This window comes from Schistocerca nitens, chromosome 2, assembly GCF_023898315.1.
Source record: "Schistocerca nitens isolate TAMUIC-IGC-003100 chromosome 2, iqSchNite1.1, whole genome shotgun sequence".
In the NCBI taxonomy this organism is placed as follows: domain Eukaryota; kingdom Metazoa; phylum Arthropoda; class Insecta; order Orthoptera; family Acrididae; genus Schistocerca; species Schistocerca nitens.
In genome coordinates this window covers 646411443-646429630 of record NC_064615.1, presented here as the reverse complement: position 1 = coordinate 646429630, position 18188 = coordinate 646411443, and positions in this window count along the sequence as shown.

Below are 18188 nucleotides of genomic sequence, written 5' to 3'. Positions count from 1 at the left end.
CTGTCCATTTCCTCCTCCATCCTCTCTCTGTCCATTTCCTTCTGCTCCTGTGTATCCAATCCTCCTACCCCTTCTCTCTGTGCATCTGCTCCTCCCCCTTTGTCTGTCTCTTACTTCCCCTTCTCTCTGCCCATTTACTCCTCCCCCTATCTGTGTTCAGCTGCCCCTTCCCACTCTCTGTGTGTCCATCAACTCCGATCCCTGTTCTCTGTCCACTATCACGTTATCAAACATACCACAGTAGGAGATTCATTGTTTCTGCCGCCACAGCATTACTTTTCGGATAGTAACTAATATGTATACCAATTGAATCGATTCAGCGGTTGAGGAGGAGCTTTTTATCCGTGGCTTAGCTATGCACGGACAGGTCACATATATTTCACGCATATTTTAGGCTGTATCTCAAGTGAATTTCGCCCGTCGTCTGCGCAGGACAACTTATTTTGTGTGCAGTCTACTTCTCATATCATAGTTATTTAAAAGGCGATAACAGTCATGGGATACTTCGTAATATCGTGTCGGGCATCCTTTTGCCTGGTGTAGTGCAGCAACGAGACGTGGCATGGAGTCAACAAGTCGTTGGAAATCCCCTTTGCAAACACTGACTCATGCTGTCTCGATAGCTGTACATAACTGCGAAAGTGTTGCCGGTATAGGATTTTGTGTACAAACTAATCTCTCGATTATGCCCCATAAATGTTTGATGGGATTCATGTCGGGGGATCCGGTTCTACAAATCATTCGCTCGAACTGTCCAGAACGTTCTTCAAACCAACGGCAAACAAGTGTGGCCCGGTGACGTGACGTCTTGTTGTTGTTTGGCGGCGAATGGTCTCCAGGTAGCCGAATATAACGATATGCAGTCAATGATCGGTTTAGTTTGACTAGAGGACCCAGTCAATTCCACGTAAACAGAGACCACACTACTATGGAACCACTATCAGTGGCTTGACAACTTCGGTCCATAGATCTCGGGGTTTGCGCCGCACTCGAACCCTCTCATCGGCTCTTGCCAACTGAAATGGGGACTCGTCTGACCAGACCACAGTATTCCAATCGTCTAGGCGCCAACCAGTATGGCCACTAGCCCAGGAGATGTACTGCAGGCGATGTCGTGCTGTTAGCAAAGGCGCTCGCGCTGGTCGTCCGCTGCCATAACCCATTAACGCGAAGTTTCGCCGCTATGTCGTAACGCATACGTTGGTCGTACGTCCCATATTAATTTCTGCTGTTATTTCTCACAGAGTTAATTGTCTGTTAGCGCTGACAACACTACGCAAACGCCGTTGCTCTGGGTCGTTAAGTGAAAGGCTGAAAGCCGTCGGCCACTGCATAGCCTGTGGTGAGGTCACACCAGAAAATTTCGGCGGACCCTTGACGCTGTAGATCTCGGAATATTGAATTCCGTAACGGTATCCGAAATGAAATGTCCCATGCACCTAGCTCTAACTACAACCTCGTGTTCAAAGTCTGTTAATTCCCCTCTTGCGGCCATAATCACGCCGGAAACCTTTTCACATGAATCCCTTGAGTACAAATTACAGGTCCGCCAATGCACTGGGTTTTTGTACAGTGAGTACGTGATATTACCGCCATCGCTATCCCATTTTTCACTTCAGTGTATTGTCGTTACACAATATGTGACACCTCTCTTTACAATTTAATCTCTTCGCCAGATTAGTTCAAATAAGGTTCATTGCCTGTTCCAACCACGGGAGCGAATGGCACTGTGCGCTGTAGCCCACACGCAGAATAGTTGAGTCCGGCGTCCATCAGGTGAGACGTTAATAAGCAGCATACGTGCGCGCGATCGCACGGTGGCCTCGGGGCGCCGCCTGCGACGAACAAGTGGCCAGAGCGAGTGGGCGACGCGGGGTGGGGGCGTCATTAGCAGTCACGTGGCAGTCAGAGTCACAGTCAGAGTGTCAACCGGAGGCGGCTATTGACGGCCGCTGACAGGCGGCGCCCTAATGGCAGAGCGGCCCACGGCCCTCATTCACGGACTCGCTTCGCCAAATCCAGCCGCCCGACAGCCGAGCGAAAAATCCGGCCGCTCTCCCTACCGGGAACAAAAAACAGGCGCCCAAGGACGGCGGATCTGCGGATGAAAGCTACTTGACGTGTATGGTTCCTCTTCACTGGACTGTTGCAGTTTGGTTGTGGACTTTCGTGCGGTGGACAACAATTTATAAACGCATTTTCTGTAATATTTTATTTTTAACTTTAATTAATTGGTTTTATTCGTTATCTGTCGATCCAGGGAAAGTATTTACAAACTGTTAGTCTACAGCATACCGTATATAGAACACAGATATTTTTTAATCAAACCACTCCCATTTCATGTTCGTGATATACTGTTTACAACTGAAATAGCACAAGTCGAAGTATTATAACTGTTTACTATTTAGAACATCACAGCAGCAACTGGGAATCATTGTTCGCAGGCGCTGAAGACATTCCTCCGTATACACAGAACATCGAGACTGCAGCAGCAGATAGCTGTTCATCCTACGAAATTGAAAATTGGAAATTTGTGGTAAGGTCTTATGGAACAAACTGCTGAGGTCATCGGTCCCTAAGCCTACACACTACGTCATCTAACGTAAACTAACTTACGTTATGGACAACACACACACCCACGCCCCTGGGAGGACTCGAACCTCCGACGGAGTGAGCCGCACGGACCGTTTCAAGGCGCCTCAGACCGCGCAGCCACCCCGAGCCGCTATCCTGCGACATCAAACGCGTAACTGTATGTTCTCCCGCTTACTTAGTGCTGGTTGTTCAGCCACATCCATATGTCGCGACTTTTCTGGTCACTACTAATTGATAGACAAGAATTTATCAGGTAGCGCGTTGAGTATGAAGACCTCTCTCGAGTTAAGTTCCCTCTACTTTTGCGTCTGCTTTATATCTGGATATCCGCCCCTTTCAGAAACCGGTCGATACTGACATAATCCATCGCGTACAGTATCCGAAACAATTCTGTTACACGTACTTTGAGATATCTTGTTCTTATCTAATCCTTGAGGAAGTTAGTCGTTGTTTCTGATATCACGGACACATTAATATCATACTGTTTCGGTCTGACGTCTCACTTGGCAGGCCCGGAGCTAGGAGCGGGGGGAGGGGGGGTGGGGCAAACCGGGCTATCTGGCCCAGGCGACAATTTCAGATGGCGCCAAATTAATATTCTTGATGAAAAAAAAAGACCTTGTTACACAAAGCGCCTAGCATTCAGAGCATGTTGGTCTATCGATCACTCATACGATTTTGAAACGTATCGCAGTTTGTTTTGAACATTTTTTAACACATTCTAAGTTGATTTATGAACGAATCAAAAGTTGATTTTTGAATGCGTGGTTAGGGTACGTGATGTCTCTGCTAGGGGAATCCCCGTCGCATCATGAAGTGAAAATCTTCGCCGCAAACAAAAAGGGATCGAGATGTACGAGATGAGCTGAGTAAACCCAAACGGATGAATGCTAATCGCTGTTTGTTTATGTGGTTGATTGGCTGTGCGAGTAATCAGCATTGTTATAATAATCAGCGAAACCCATAGACTTAGATTAACTGGAGCGTATGAACGAAATGTGAAACTATTTCCTAACATGAAACTTTTTGCTTGTAGTAGGTGCAACAGGCATTTAATATTGGTACTTTATCAATTATATTCTGTCGTGTTTTTATGTACATGAGGTAGATAAAAAATGACCATTTGTGCCAAAACGGTCTCGCTTATTTGACGTGTATTTACAATTGCTGCAATATTAGAAAGGCCTGTTTTGTACTATCTAGCAGACAGTGACAAAACAGACGCAATCAAATAGAAACCACAACAGTTTTGGGTACTATACGTATTAACAGGTTTTTCAGAATTAGACAACGACATTTTGATTTTTCAAGTAGAAAAACGTTTGAGGAACTTTTATGAGGTAATAGATTTTATTCCCCAGGAAAGAAAGCATGAAGGTGTAAAGCTGTAACAGGTTTAGAGAGGAAAAAATGCTGAGACCTAAGGATTGAAGAAAGTGTACTGTTTTGCTTGTCTCTGGCTTTTACTGGTTTTGTGTTCCCTATATTTAATTTTATGTCACCAAAATAGAAAGTCATTCGCTAGTAAGCTCTAAAGAGATAAAATTTTCTGAAAAATTCTTATTCTCCCGGCCACAAATAATCCCATCCAGTATTAATTGTGAGGTATTTTTTAAGGTAGGTAGGATGACAGACCGACGACTGAAAACAGGAGACGCACAACAGGACGTTTTAATTTACACGGTCCTGAATACAGGTGTGATGGCATCCATTACAAAATATACACGTTCGAATTCCACAGAGTGAAATACAATGACCTGCGATATAAGAATACTGCGTGGAGAGGCGTGACATTGTAGTTTGGTACACTTCATACCAAATAACGTGTCTTACATTTCCTCGAACATGTATGTTTTTTATATCAACCTCTTCAGAAAGATGTGCGTTACAAAATGAACATATTTTTCAAAAATCGAGTAAAAAGAACCGTTTTATTTGTGGAAACGAAGTTTTTAAAGGTAGCTGTATTAATGTGTAGTGCCTTCCTTTCAACTGTTGAGAGATCTGTGGCACATTTGACCATCGTAAGTCAAAAGTGCTGAGACAGTAAAGACGCACTGCTGGTAAAAATTCTTTTTCAGACACACCAGAAACCGTGCTTTGAAAGAAGAAATAATACTTTGCCAAAAGCACCCCAAAGTAGTTTTAATCTTCTGTGGAAATGAAGTGTACTGTTGCATGTATGTGCTAATGATCAGCGTTTTAGCGCAACTGCCAGTGCTGGGTGGCTGCAATTACAGTGCAGTGTCTCACAGACGTCCCGTGTGGGCTGTAATTACGGTGTGGCAGCGAAACTTGGTAGACATTCTAACACGTTAATGCGAAACCGCGAAACCGATTTGTGTTGCAAAAAAAATTATTTTCAACACTTGCCACCAAGATCAAATCTGGCGCTGTGAATGCAAGAAAGATATGTTTCTATAAGTTATTGGTTAGGGACGGGACGTGGGCAGAAAAGGTCAAACAAGTGAGAAAGCATACTGTTGATTTTATTATTAACTGACACTTACACAATTTGTTCAATATGAGCACCGGAGACGTCGAAGAGATGCTACATCCGTAAAATAAGGTGATCAGTAGTTGCTCCCAGCAATTCCGGCGGCATCGGAGCAACGTGTTCCTTTAGATCGGGTAGAGACCGAACGTGTCCCCGGTAGAAACGTTCTTTCAGATACCCCAAGAGCCAAAAGTCACAAGGAAACAGATCAGGCATTCTTTCGTGGAAGATAGAATTAAGCAAATCTTTCACGAGGCGAGCGACATGAGGTGTTGCCCCATCTTGCATGGAAACATTGGTCTCCGCGTAGTTACATTTTCGAAAGCGGGAATCACATGCTGTACAAGGAGACCCCGGTAACGTGCAGTCATCACGGCGCACCTGAGAGGCCCCCTGTGTTTGTTATCTTCAAAAGAAGAACGGATCGAGGGTTAAGCTGCTTGTGAAGTATCTTTATTGCATCAGGTAGCGTAAAATGTGCCTCTTCATTCCATAGAAGAAACCGAAGAGCAAATTCAGAGTGTTGCTACGGATCATCAGGTTTCAACTGCAGCACTGTGGATCTTGCACGGGTGCCTGTGTAAAGTAGACTGCAAAGTTTTCCGTACTCTTGGTCATGGGATGGGCAGTTCTCGAGAGACTGCACGAGCACACGTGCTGCATGGTCAGTTGCAGCAACAGCAACCTCGTCAATAACTTCCACCTAGATAGGACGCCTTCCTCTTCCAGGTGTTTCCGAATTTCATTATCATATTCTTCAAAGCATTTACGGAGGTTGAGAGTGTCCTCACACGTTTCAGTCGGCGATACTTCCTCAGTTCAGCACTGCAATTGTTGCCGTTTACATAAAACTGTTTCACTAACAAAAAAAAAAAAAAAATGGTTCAAATGGCTCTGAGCACTATGGGACTTAACTGCTGAGGTCATCAGTCCCCTAGAACGTAGAACTACTGAAAACTAACTAACCTAAGGACATCACACACATCCATCACCACATACCGGCCGGCGTTTCACTAACAGCGCATGGACTCTCTTGTCGGTAACCGTACTGTTTACTCAGGTTATGACTTGTCAGATGACAGCGTGGATGTCATGCCATCATAAAAACAGTGTGCAGCACCAGATTTGCAGCTGGTGGTCAAAATTGGAACTTTTTCTTTTTCAGCGTAAATCGATTCCACATTAATGCCTGCCATGTTCCGATGCTATAAAATAATTACGGCCCACACTGGACCTCCTTCAGTAGCTGAATTTTAATTATAACCACCCGGTACTTTCTCCTACGCCTCTTACACTTTTCTAAGTGGTATGGGTGCGTATAACAGTAAAAATTCGACAGACTAACGATGCATCACATGAAGCAGCGTAGAAGCATACATATAACAAGTAAAATGTGGATCAAGAGGTGCAGTTATAACTCTTAGGATACAGCCACAGCTGAAACGACGGCTGCTAGGTGTCCTATAAACTTCTGTCGACACAAGTTTGCAGTGACAAAGGGAATCTAGAGTAGTGCTCTAATCGGGCACTCCGCGCTGCAATTGATAATCATTTACCAGGCGGATCCCTACACTCTACAGCCAGTAGTGCACCTGTCCAGTCACGCGTACCTCTGTAGTTCCGACCATCATCCTAACATCCAGGCCGGCCGAAGAGGCCGAGCGGTTCTAGGCGCTACAGTCCGGAACCGCGCTACCGTTACGGTCGCAGGTTCGAATCCTGCCTCGGGCATGGATGTGTGTGATGTCCTTAGGTTAGTTAGGTTTCAGTAGTTCTACGTTCTAGGGGACTGATGACCTCATAAGTTAAGTCCTATAGTGCTCAGAGCCATTTGAACCTATCTTCGTGCTCAAATGGTCTTTGGATAGCAGTTTCCATTACACTGCGAGCCACACCGAAAGCGAATCCACAAAAATTCAGAACAGTGAGGATGAGGCTGATGGTCTGAGATACCTAGAACAGTCTCATCAGTGAATCGAACTAAAATGATAGACAAAATTGTCACGACGACAGCAGAGAAAACCGGTGGGTATAGTTAGTAGCTGCAGATATAGACGGAGTTAAGGTCTTTCGTGGTATTAATTTTTCATGATTAGTAATGATTGTTGGTGACTGAAGCAGTTTTGATGTTTCTTTAAATGCAGTAATGATATTATTTCCAGTAACAAGAATTGAGATCGAAACTTGCTGGCTGATTAGAACAGTGTGCTGGACTGAGACTCGAACCTGGGACCTTTCCTCGCGAGTTGTGGAGAAGAACTGCGAAATTTTGAAGGCAGGAGAAGGGGTACTGGCGGAAATAAGGACGGATCGTGAGTCGTACCTGGAAGGCTAAGTCTGTGGAGCACTTGCCAGCGGACGGGAGTTGTCCCAGATTCGAACCTCGCTTCGGCACACACTTTTAATCTACGAAGAAGTAGCGATTCAGCCCAAACTCCGGCTCAGAGAGAAATTTCATTCTGGGGCAACTGAGATTTTTAATACAGTTCCTAGCTGCCTGTAATTGTCTGTATGTGAGAAGTAACTAAGAAATTATGGCCACAGCATCGGTGTTGTAGGAACAGGATATACTGAAATTCAGAGAAGAGTCTGAAATGACGCATGAAGTAGGTTCCAAGACGTCCATGGGATTTCCCTTAAGATAAGAGAATATATCGAGTTTGAAAACAAGGTTCACAATCACGGAAAATCTGACAGCGCATCACAGTCCTCAGAGGACTGAGACAAGAGAATTAAAAAAAAAAAAAAAGGGTGGGATGTTTTACCAAAAATCCAATAAAGTAATCATTTAAATAAATAATGAATATGATGGAAATGAATTTTAAGTTGTATTGTGATACAGACTAATCCAGATCGGAAACTGTCTGACATAGTCATAGAGCCATTCTGAAATAATCATTACATTTAAGTTAAGCAAATCCACTCGAAATCCATTTGCCTAGGACAAGAGGCTGGAGTCACTACGTGAATTTTGGAAGAGCAAAACAGCAGTACTGGCGGACTGAAAGTTTGAGTCTGGCCATGTTGACAGCCTGCTTTCCATTTTCCGCAAAAATCGTCAATAATTCATACTGGAATCAATTTTGTTTCTAGAAAAACTGGACAATAACACTTCAAATCTAGTCTATTATCAGGTTACCTTCCATTAGGAATGTGGGTGCACTCAAAGGCTGTGATATGACTTTCAATTGACAGAGCACAGCAATCAGTAGCCCTTTGACAGAAGTGCGAATTACAGGGGACGACGTGCTAGAACATGCATTGATACTATGAAATGGTGCATTATAATGGCTAGGAACAAGCCGAAATCTAGATATGCCGAATAAAACCCGCAAGAAAAGAACGACTGATTGCTGTGCTCTAGTTAGTTAACTAATTATACATTACATAAATCATTAGCACTGTTTCTATTAAAATGATTCGGAACGAGTCAGTTTACAAACTATGTGTGAGTGCAGTTTTTGTGTCCATGGCTGCATGTTTATCATTTGCATATTAGTGATAGCATAATGGCCTAAATGTAATAAAAATGAACATGAGTGTCTTTGATAATACGAGGTGCCGGGATGGAGAGGAGTTTGTAGAAGAATTTGGCATGAGAACGAGACGTTCACTCGAGACCCTCCTTACCTTCCACTTAATTAATTACGCGCACAACGGAAATGAAGGGAAATCATGGTGGACCCTGCTAGTTGGTAAGGTAAGGAGTGCACACTCACAATAATTCAATAAAAATCGTAATCTGCTCAGAGAAAAAAAAGATAACTTTATCATAATAAACAACAGGAAATAGGATTCTGCATATATCTACGAAATGATATGCGCCTTAAATATTACAATGAGATTTATTACATATCAGAACATAAAGGCTCATGATTAGCGACACAAACAGTAGGTTAAAGGATAGGGTATTCTGAACTATTATGGGAAAAGAGTTGACTCGAGAACAAGTGCTCCTACTCCCTGTGATGCAATAGCTTGACGATAACGACTGGAGGTCCTAATCAATCAAATATTACACCCTCGACCATATTGCAGTATCGCGATTAGTAGTGACAGCTCAGATGGTATCACACGGAGAAACAAGCAAGGTGGACTTGTGGCAAAGCGAGCGCATGTGCTGCTGAGGACTTCACTATAAAATTGATAGGTCCTACAATTCCAGAGCCGCAAAATACTTTACCAATCCTGAAATTTGTAGCAGGTCGTCGGTAGGCGGCTTTCTGATGATGTAGGCACCGACTTCTGGTGTGCAGCAACTCTGTTTCAATCCCTGGCCTCGAAGGCTATCCGGGAATTCTACGTTCTGCCGAAAAAAGTGCGACTAAGTCGCAATACGGTCCGACTCCGACGGAGATCAGATCCCGAATCCCCTGCGCGCGCGCAAAGCAAGAGCGAAGCCAATATTGCTCAAATCCCTAGTCTCCCCAAAAACCGCGAATCAGCATTCAGTGCTGATTCCAAAATTCCCCCCCCCCCCCCCCCCCCCCCCCGCTGTCTGAGAACATCATTCGCGCCAATAGCGACCGTTCACTCCAATTTCGAGCAGAGCATTATGACGTCAACTAGCCTCAGTTTAAGTTGACCAGGCATGCCTCTGCAATTCGGCTGAGGCACTGAACTTGCCATTCGACCGGCTACGAAAACAACCTGCCTAAACCACCGGCTATCCGGCGCCAGACAGTCGCACAACTATTCCGAGAATCAAGAGGACAATGCAGTCAGTCGGTGCCAGGAGTCTTCGTTCCGGACGCGCCGGAACGGTAAACACATAAACTGCGGCGACACTCAGACGTCTCGCCCTTCATACAATACGCGAAACTCGACCGACGTCAGTCGTTCCGCCAGGCGCTTAAGCCTATTGTACGAACCCCTCAGAATTCGGGGAAGTGCAGCCCCCAACCGGAAATGCAGTGTGCTGCAATCTCCGATGCTCGCCTCACACAGGCCACGCAGGGAAGTATCCCAACATGCGTAGGAATCTAGTGAAAAGTATTTTTGAGCTCTCGGTACAAATACTCTCATTACAATAACCTTGGTTCAAATGGTCTGAGCCCTATGGGACTTAATATCTGAGGTCTTCAGTCCACTAGAACTTAAAACTACTTAAACTTAACTAACCTAAGGACATCACACACATCCATGCCCGAGGCAGGATTCGAACCTGCGACTGTAGGGGTCGCGCGGTTCCAGACTGAAGAGCCTAGAACCGCTTGACCACACCGACCGGCTACAATAACCTTATTCGGTCTGTTACTACCATGCAATGCCGGCCGCGGTGGTCTCGCGGTTCTAGGCGCGCAGTCCGGAACCGTGCGACTGCTACGGTCGCAGGTTCGAATCCTGCCTCGGGCATGGATATGTGTGATGTCCTTAGGTTAGTTAGGTTTAAGTAGTTCTAAGTTCTAGGGGACTAATGACCACAGCAGTTGAGTCCCATAGTGCTCAGAGCCATTTGAACTACCATGCAATGACATAGAACATTAATAAAATTGATGCAAATGAGAGGCGACATGCAAAAGAGGGCATGGAACCTCTCAGTAGTACTATTGATACACCCTCCAGGATAGCCGTACGTGTTAAAGCGCCGCTTCCGGGTCGGGGAGGTGCGCCGGCCCTGATCGATTCCGCTCGGCGGGTTAATGGAGAGCGCCGATGTGCTAGCCAACCTGGATGTAGATTCTAGGCGGTTTCCCATATCCGATTAGGCGACTACTGGGCTAGTAACCAAGTCCTGCCTTAGTTACACGATTCACAAACATTTAGAAAACGTTCGCACTGTTTCACATGAATAACACTGCACGCAGTCTGCTGGGGTACACATATTCCGTTCCGGGGTAACAGTGTGGCGACAGGAAGGGGACCCACTAAATCAACTATACCAAATCCGATGGTAGCGATGCCAACCCCGAGTAGATGTGGGACAGAGGCAGAAGAAAAAGAAGAAAGATAGTACTCATGATACAAGTGAAACAAACATTTAACAACAAAGTAACCATTTATCGCCGGCCGCGGTGGTCTCGCGGTTCTAGGCGCTCAGTCCGGAATCACGCGACTTCTACGGTCGCAGGTTCGAATCCTGCCTCGGGCATGGATGTGTGTAATGTCCTTAGGTTAGTTAGGTTTAAGTAGTTCTAAGTTCTAGGGGACTGATGACCAAAGATGTTAAGTCCCATAGTGCTCAGAGCCATTTTTTTCAACCATTTATCTCTACTAAACTGCATATGCCACGAGCGTTTAATTAAATATTCATTTAGCGAAAAGAAGGATTTGCCAGAAAGAAATGATCTCGGACTTGAAATAAAATTATCTTTGTCACCAGTCAGATAGTGTGATTGGGAAAATGACGAAAAATTTTTGTTTCTTCGACTGCAACAGATTTAATAATAAGTAGGGATAGTTCTTTCGTCTCATATTGCAGAGGACTGTGGTCAAGAATATATAATGTGTGACTTCTCGCTGCTTAAGAAGAGTTTACAGACAAACTGCAGACCAAAATGTCTCCTCCATATCTGTTGTTTGGCCAAAGGATCAGTCAGTAATTATCGTTAATGTTTCTTGTTTACAGATACGACTTTGAAAAATGCCTGCGGTCGTAAAAGGCAGCCTCCGCGTAAAGGCAGCCTTTCTCACACACTGTGCAAGTGCTAGAAAAGTGCTGCTGGCCGAGCCCGCAGCAAGTACGGTGTTTGCGTAGTTATGACGCTCTTTTGTCTGCTTCACGACTCAAAGTTCGAATGTATTTTTTGACGAATGTGGTTCGTTAATGCAAAGCAGCTTTGTGAAATCTCTATAATGTCAGTTTCGACGACGATAATTGGGCGTAGAAACCATCAGACAATTTGTTTCTCCGATATTTATTCTTTCTTTTATACACAGCAGTATGCAGTTTTGTTTTCTTCCTCGCCGCGGTTTTGCACAAAGCATTAAGTTGTATTTATGGCTTATCGGCTTTGGTCCGTAGTAGGCTGTAAGGTGATTTTTTAATCGCACGATTAGCTAATTTCGACTACTTCTCATTGCCAAGCACCTGTAAAACCAACTTGGAAACACACTAAATAGTCTGCATGCATCGCCATGTATAAATAACACTTTCACACCTAACATTAAGATAAAACATTACTGCAAAGGTGTGAGATGTTATTTATACATGGCGATCTATGCAGACAGTGTAGCGTGTTTCCAAGTTGGTTTTACTGGTGCTTGACAGTGACAAGTAGTTGAAATTAGCTAATCGCACGATTAAAAATTCACATTACAGTCTACTACGGACCATGTTTACGTTTATTAAACATCTGGAGACTGCGGATCGCCATAAATACAAAAGAATATCGGCTTATGATTAGCTACTCCTACGGAGTATGAATCGTCCGATACTTTGTAACCCTATCCATTGACAGATTAAAACTATGTGAAATACTGTCATTGAAGCTACTGTCCTCACAAATCCATGAGTTGGGGAGGTGTCTGTCATTCTTCGTATGCCAGTGATCCCAACCGATTTACCGAATTCCCAATTCAGATTTCGTTTGCAGTAACAGTAAATAATGATGAAGATCAGAGAGAGGGGTAACAGGACAGAGGGGAGAGGGGGTGGAAATGGACGTACAGAGGTGGGAGGTGAAGATGGACAGAGAGAGGGTGTAGGAGGTGACGCACAGTGAAAGAGGGGAACGAGGAGGAGATCGATAAAAAGGGGGAGGAGGGGATGGGCAGGAGAAGGGAGGGAGTAGGAGTTGATGTTGTATATACAACTCCCATACATACAACACCGAAGCAATGCCGTGTTCGTTCGTACAAAAATAAAATCTAAGATAGTATCAAACTTCTGGAACATTTCAGCTGAAAAAATATCTGAAGAAAACGTCAAGAAAAAATCGCGAATAGCTCTTGATTCGTAGATAACAGTTGATCATATCGATGGACATCATTCACTCTCACGTCTGTCTTCTACAGAGATGCTGCTGGAAATGACAACCAGCTTGGCAGAGCATCGGAGCATGGTCGATCGTGGGGCTGCGAGGAGTTCGTTGACGGACTGAGAGCGGTCAGGCTTCCTTCGAGTACAGGTAACAATATCGATAGGCATTATTCATTCGTACGTTCGACTTGTTCAGAACGGTTATCAGAAATCACAACCGACGTGATCTAGTATCGGAGAGGGGCCGAATACAGGACTGCGAAGTGTTCGTTGACTGATTTACAGCGCTCAGGTTTTTTGCGTGGACCTCAGACGGTTATATTGATGGACACTGTTCAATCATACGCTTAACCTGTACAGAACGTCTACTGGAAATGACAACCAGTGTGGTCGAGTATCGGAGCAGGGCCGATTACGGGACTGCGATGCGTTCGCTGACGGACTGAGGGCTGTGTGGTTTTTCCGCGCTGGCACGCAGTCCGGCGCTTTTTTCTAGCCAGTGTTTGCTTTGATTCGGCCGCAAAAGCCGGTGCGCCCCCGGAAAGCCGCAGCGGCTGTTTTTGTTCTCGCTCCATAAATTAGCATAGTTTTTGTGGCGCCAGTACTTCGTGCAGCCGCGCCGCCAATTTGCGGCCACGGGAAACAGGTGAGCGCGCGGCCCACAACTTCCCTTTACGACTGGCCACGTCGCCCGCCTGTTGACTGCACGCCAGTGAAACGTTTCATTGCTCTCTGTGTCCCCCACTCCTACACAGCACTACAACCTTTCCAATACAGGTCGTGTAGCCGAGTATACCCATGAACTTCACATACCTTACTGAGAAATTAACAGACCAACAATTCTAGAAAATTTACGACTATCTCTTTAAGTTTTCTTACTTATTATTCTATGGCAAAATAGCTACGCACATTTTTCTACAGAATGAACCCCAAAACTTCTACTTAGGTCTGCGATCAAGGAGCTATTACAAAGACTCATTACTACGCTACCTGGTGAGTAGGGATCGCATTTTCATGCAAACAGTCATTCCTTTTTGTAGTCAAAAAATAAGTTTCTTTCGATGTGTCTTTAAACTACTTCTCTCCTCATATTTTAAAAATGTTTTATAGTGCAACTAAGAACATGTTTTGGATGTGGTGGGTAAGTGTAACGATTTCCAAAAATATCCACCTATTCTACGTAAAATTCATTAAAACTGCGAATCTTTATAATGACAATCATGAATGTATTTTTAATTATTTTTGGAAATTTGTGGTAAGGTCTTAAAGGACCAAACTACTGAGGTCATCGGTCCCTAAGCTTACACACTACTTAATCTAAATGAAACTAACTTACGCTAAGGACGACACACACACCCATGCCCAAGGGAGGACTCGAAACTCCGACGGGGGGAGCCGCGCGGACCGTGACAAGACACCCCTAACCGCGCGGCTACCCCGCGCGGCTTTTAATTATTGTCCGTGGAGTTTCTATTCCTCCAGATCCGTCCGAGACTCACTACGTTTTAGGGAACTGGGAAAGCAGAGACGAAACTACACACAACAGAAAAATTTTTGCTTCACCACGGTTCCGAGAGTTCCGGAACCTGTACAGAAATTTGGAATAGAGATCAACATAAACATCATTTGCCGTGCGCAGTGGCCGCGTGCTTAGAGGTGCCCATCTCACGAACTGTGCGGCATCTCCCGCTGGAGCTTCGGAGGTTCGAGTCCCCCATCGGGCATGGGTGTATGTCTGTTGTTCTTAGCATAAGTTAGTTTAAGTTCGTTTAAGTACTGTGTAAGTCTAGAGACCGATGACCTCAGCAATTTGGTCCCTTAGGAATTCACACACATCTGAAACATCATTTCGGCCATTTTTATTGCTCATGAAAACCACACATTGCATTTTGTACTACCATACAGCGAGGCCTTCAGAAGTGGTGATCCAGATTGCTGTACACATCGGTACTTCTAATACCCAGTAGCACGTTCTCTTGCATTGATGCATGCCTCCATTCGTCGTGGTATACTGTTCACAAGGTCATCAAGGCGCTGATGCTCCAGGTTGTCCTAGTTCTCAAAGGCGATTTGGCGTAGAGCCCTCAGAGTGGGTGGTGGATCACATCGTCCATAAACAGTCCTTTTCAATCCATTCCAGGCATGTTCGATAGTGTTCATGTCTGGAGAACATGCAGGCCATTCTAGCCGAACGATGTCGTTATCCTGAAGGAAGTCATTCACAAGAAGTTCACGATTGGGGAGCGAATTGTCGTCCATGAAGACGAATGCCTTGCTAATATGCTGCCGATATGGTTGCACAATCGGTCGGGCGACGGCATTCACGTATCGTGCACCCACAACGGCGCCTTCCATGACCACCAGCGGCTTACGTCGGCCCCACATAATGCCCCCCCCCCCCTAAACGACAGGGAACCTCCAATTTGCTGCACTCCCTGGACAGTGTGCCTAAGGCGTTCAGCCTGACCGTGTTGCCTTCAAACGCGTCTCCGACGATTGTATGGTTAAAGGCATATGCGACACTCATCGCTGAAGAGAGCGTGATGCCAGTCCTGAGCGGTCCATTCGGCATGTTGTTGGGCTCATCTGTACCGCACTGTATGATGTCGTGGTGCAAAGATGGACCTCGCCATGGACGTCGGGAGTTAAGTGGCGCGTCATGCAGCCTACTGTGCGCAGTTTGAGTCGCAACAGTACCTCCTGCGGCTGCACGAAAAGCATTTTTTCAACATGGTGACGTTGCTGTCAGGGTTCCTCCGAGCCAGAATCCGTAGGTAGCCGTCATCCACTGCAGTAGTAGCCCTCTAGGACGGCCTGAGCGAGGCATGTCATCGACAGTTCCTGTCTCCCTATATCTCCTTCACGTCCGAGCAACATCGCTTTGGTTCACTCCGAAACGCTTGGACACTTGCTTTGTTGAGAGCGGACGCGATCAAACCGCGGTATTGACCGTATAGGCCTGGTTGATCTACAGACAACACGAGCCGTGTACCTCCTTCCTGGTGGAATGACTGGAACTGGTCGGCTGTCGGAACCCTCCCTCCCGGTCTAATAGGCGCTGCTCATGCATGGTTCATCTTTGGGCGGGTTTAGCGACATCTCTGAACAGTCAAAGCGATTGTGTCTGTGATACAGCATCCACGGTCAACGTTTATCTTCAGGAGTTCTGTGAACCGGGGTGATGAAAACTTTTTTTGATGTGTGTGTCTACCAGATTCTGCAACATGACTCTGAGGTGATACGCAGTAGCAGCGTTTACTGTTAACGTTTAATATAAGAAGCTATCGAAAAGTACAGTCCAGAATCGGTACGCGAATCATGCAAAATCGCCGTGACATTGACACAATCATTTCACCGACGTACCAGATTGAAGACACTTGTTTGGTAAGTATCCTGCTGCCTGAAGAAGTTTGTAAATGCCTGCTGCAATTCCTTGTCCGACAGGAATCGTCGACCCTTCAAGGTATTTCGTAAGAGACCGAAAGCATGATAATCGCATGGGGAGAGATCAGGACTATAGGATGGGTGCTCCAATAATTTCGCGTAACTTATGCGTTGTGACACTGCGATATCAGGACGTACATTATCATGAAGCAGCAACACGATTCCACAGCGGTGATTTCCGACGGACTTGCTGCCCCATTCAGACACGTCATTTACCAACGGATGTGTACTGGTGTTTCTCTTTTGGCACACGATTCCACAGCGGTGATTTCCGACGGACTTGCTGACCCATACAGACACGTCATTTACCGACGGATGTGTACTGGTGTTTCTCTTTTGGCACCCAAGACTAGGCTAACAACACGTTGATCCTATTTGGATGCATTCACGTAACGGCGCCGTACTTCACGTTTCCGCATTTACCACACACACATCCGAAGGACACGAATGTCACATTAAACCATTGCCTAAATGTCGGTGCTTGTATACCCACAGCGAGATCGTGCTTGCTTGCATATACTCTGCAGCAACGCCCTCAAACTGAACCTTTTTGACCGGCCTTATATGTAAGGCCATGCTGAAGTTTTAACTTCATTTTCAATATCATGCGCAAATGTAGTTTCAATGTCAGTAGTATTTTTGAAAATGCTTACTGTTTTTTCTCGGACTGATACGCGCTTTAGTGATGAATACACTTCGTCACGTTTTAGAAGGTTTCCTTACAATAATTTTATTAATTAACAATGTGACGTCATCGGATTGATAGTTACTAGTATTTTCTGCTTGGACTATACTCGGTTTGGTTGTGTATGACACCTAAACAGGAAACGAGTGAAAGATCTAAATTACTACAATATCAAAGGCATGTAAAACTTTTCCTCAATTCCTTCACCATCTGAATAACAGTAAATAAAATAGAACATGAATATAAAATGTGAGGAAAAGTGTAGCTATTGTAGAATGATTAGGTGAAATTTCTAACGAGTATATAATTATATTACATCGATTTTCTTTCTAATATTGGATTGTGGATTAGCGTCGCTGTCTCTATATGGCAGGGTTGAGGGTTGCACTCCCGGTCGGGTCGGATATTTTCTTCGCTCCTCAGCTAGGTGTGTTTTTTCCTAAACATTCCAAGCTATTTTACGTACTTATTTTAGAGTTTTTGGACAGTGAGTTCGTGAGTAGTAGCGGGTTATTACTTCATAAAATAATGCTACTAGCGATGCAAAAGGCTGGTTTGTTAAGATAATATTCAGAGTTTTTTCTGGTTGCATATCCCGGCTTCAGTGGGGAGAAAGGAGGAACTCAATGTAAGCACAAGCAAAAGGTGCGATACATTTTTTACCAAGCCAATTTTACCATAATGTATTTATCAGCAGCGAGGAAACGTGTTACACCGTAACCAGAATGAAACTCCAGTTCGGAATTTACTCACCTTTTCAGTCCCTCCGTGGTAACCTGCAACGTGATGAATGTTAGATGTTTGACTTGCCGTATCTTTTCAATCTAGTTCAGAGGGAAAATAAGTACGATGTATGTAACAAAAGGAATGGACCTCATATCTCTGCACGGCTGAATAGACAACCTGTGGCGTGACAAACTTTTCAGCCCACTACGTTTCTGGAAAGCTAAGTGACGTTATTTTTAAGCATTGCCTTTGCTGTATAACGGCCAAAGTAGTACATGTAACTGCATAGCTCTGTTTAATTTTTCTGTTGAGTGTCACAG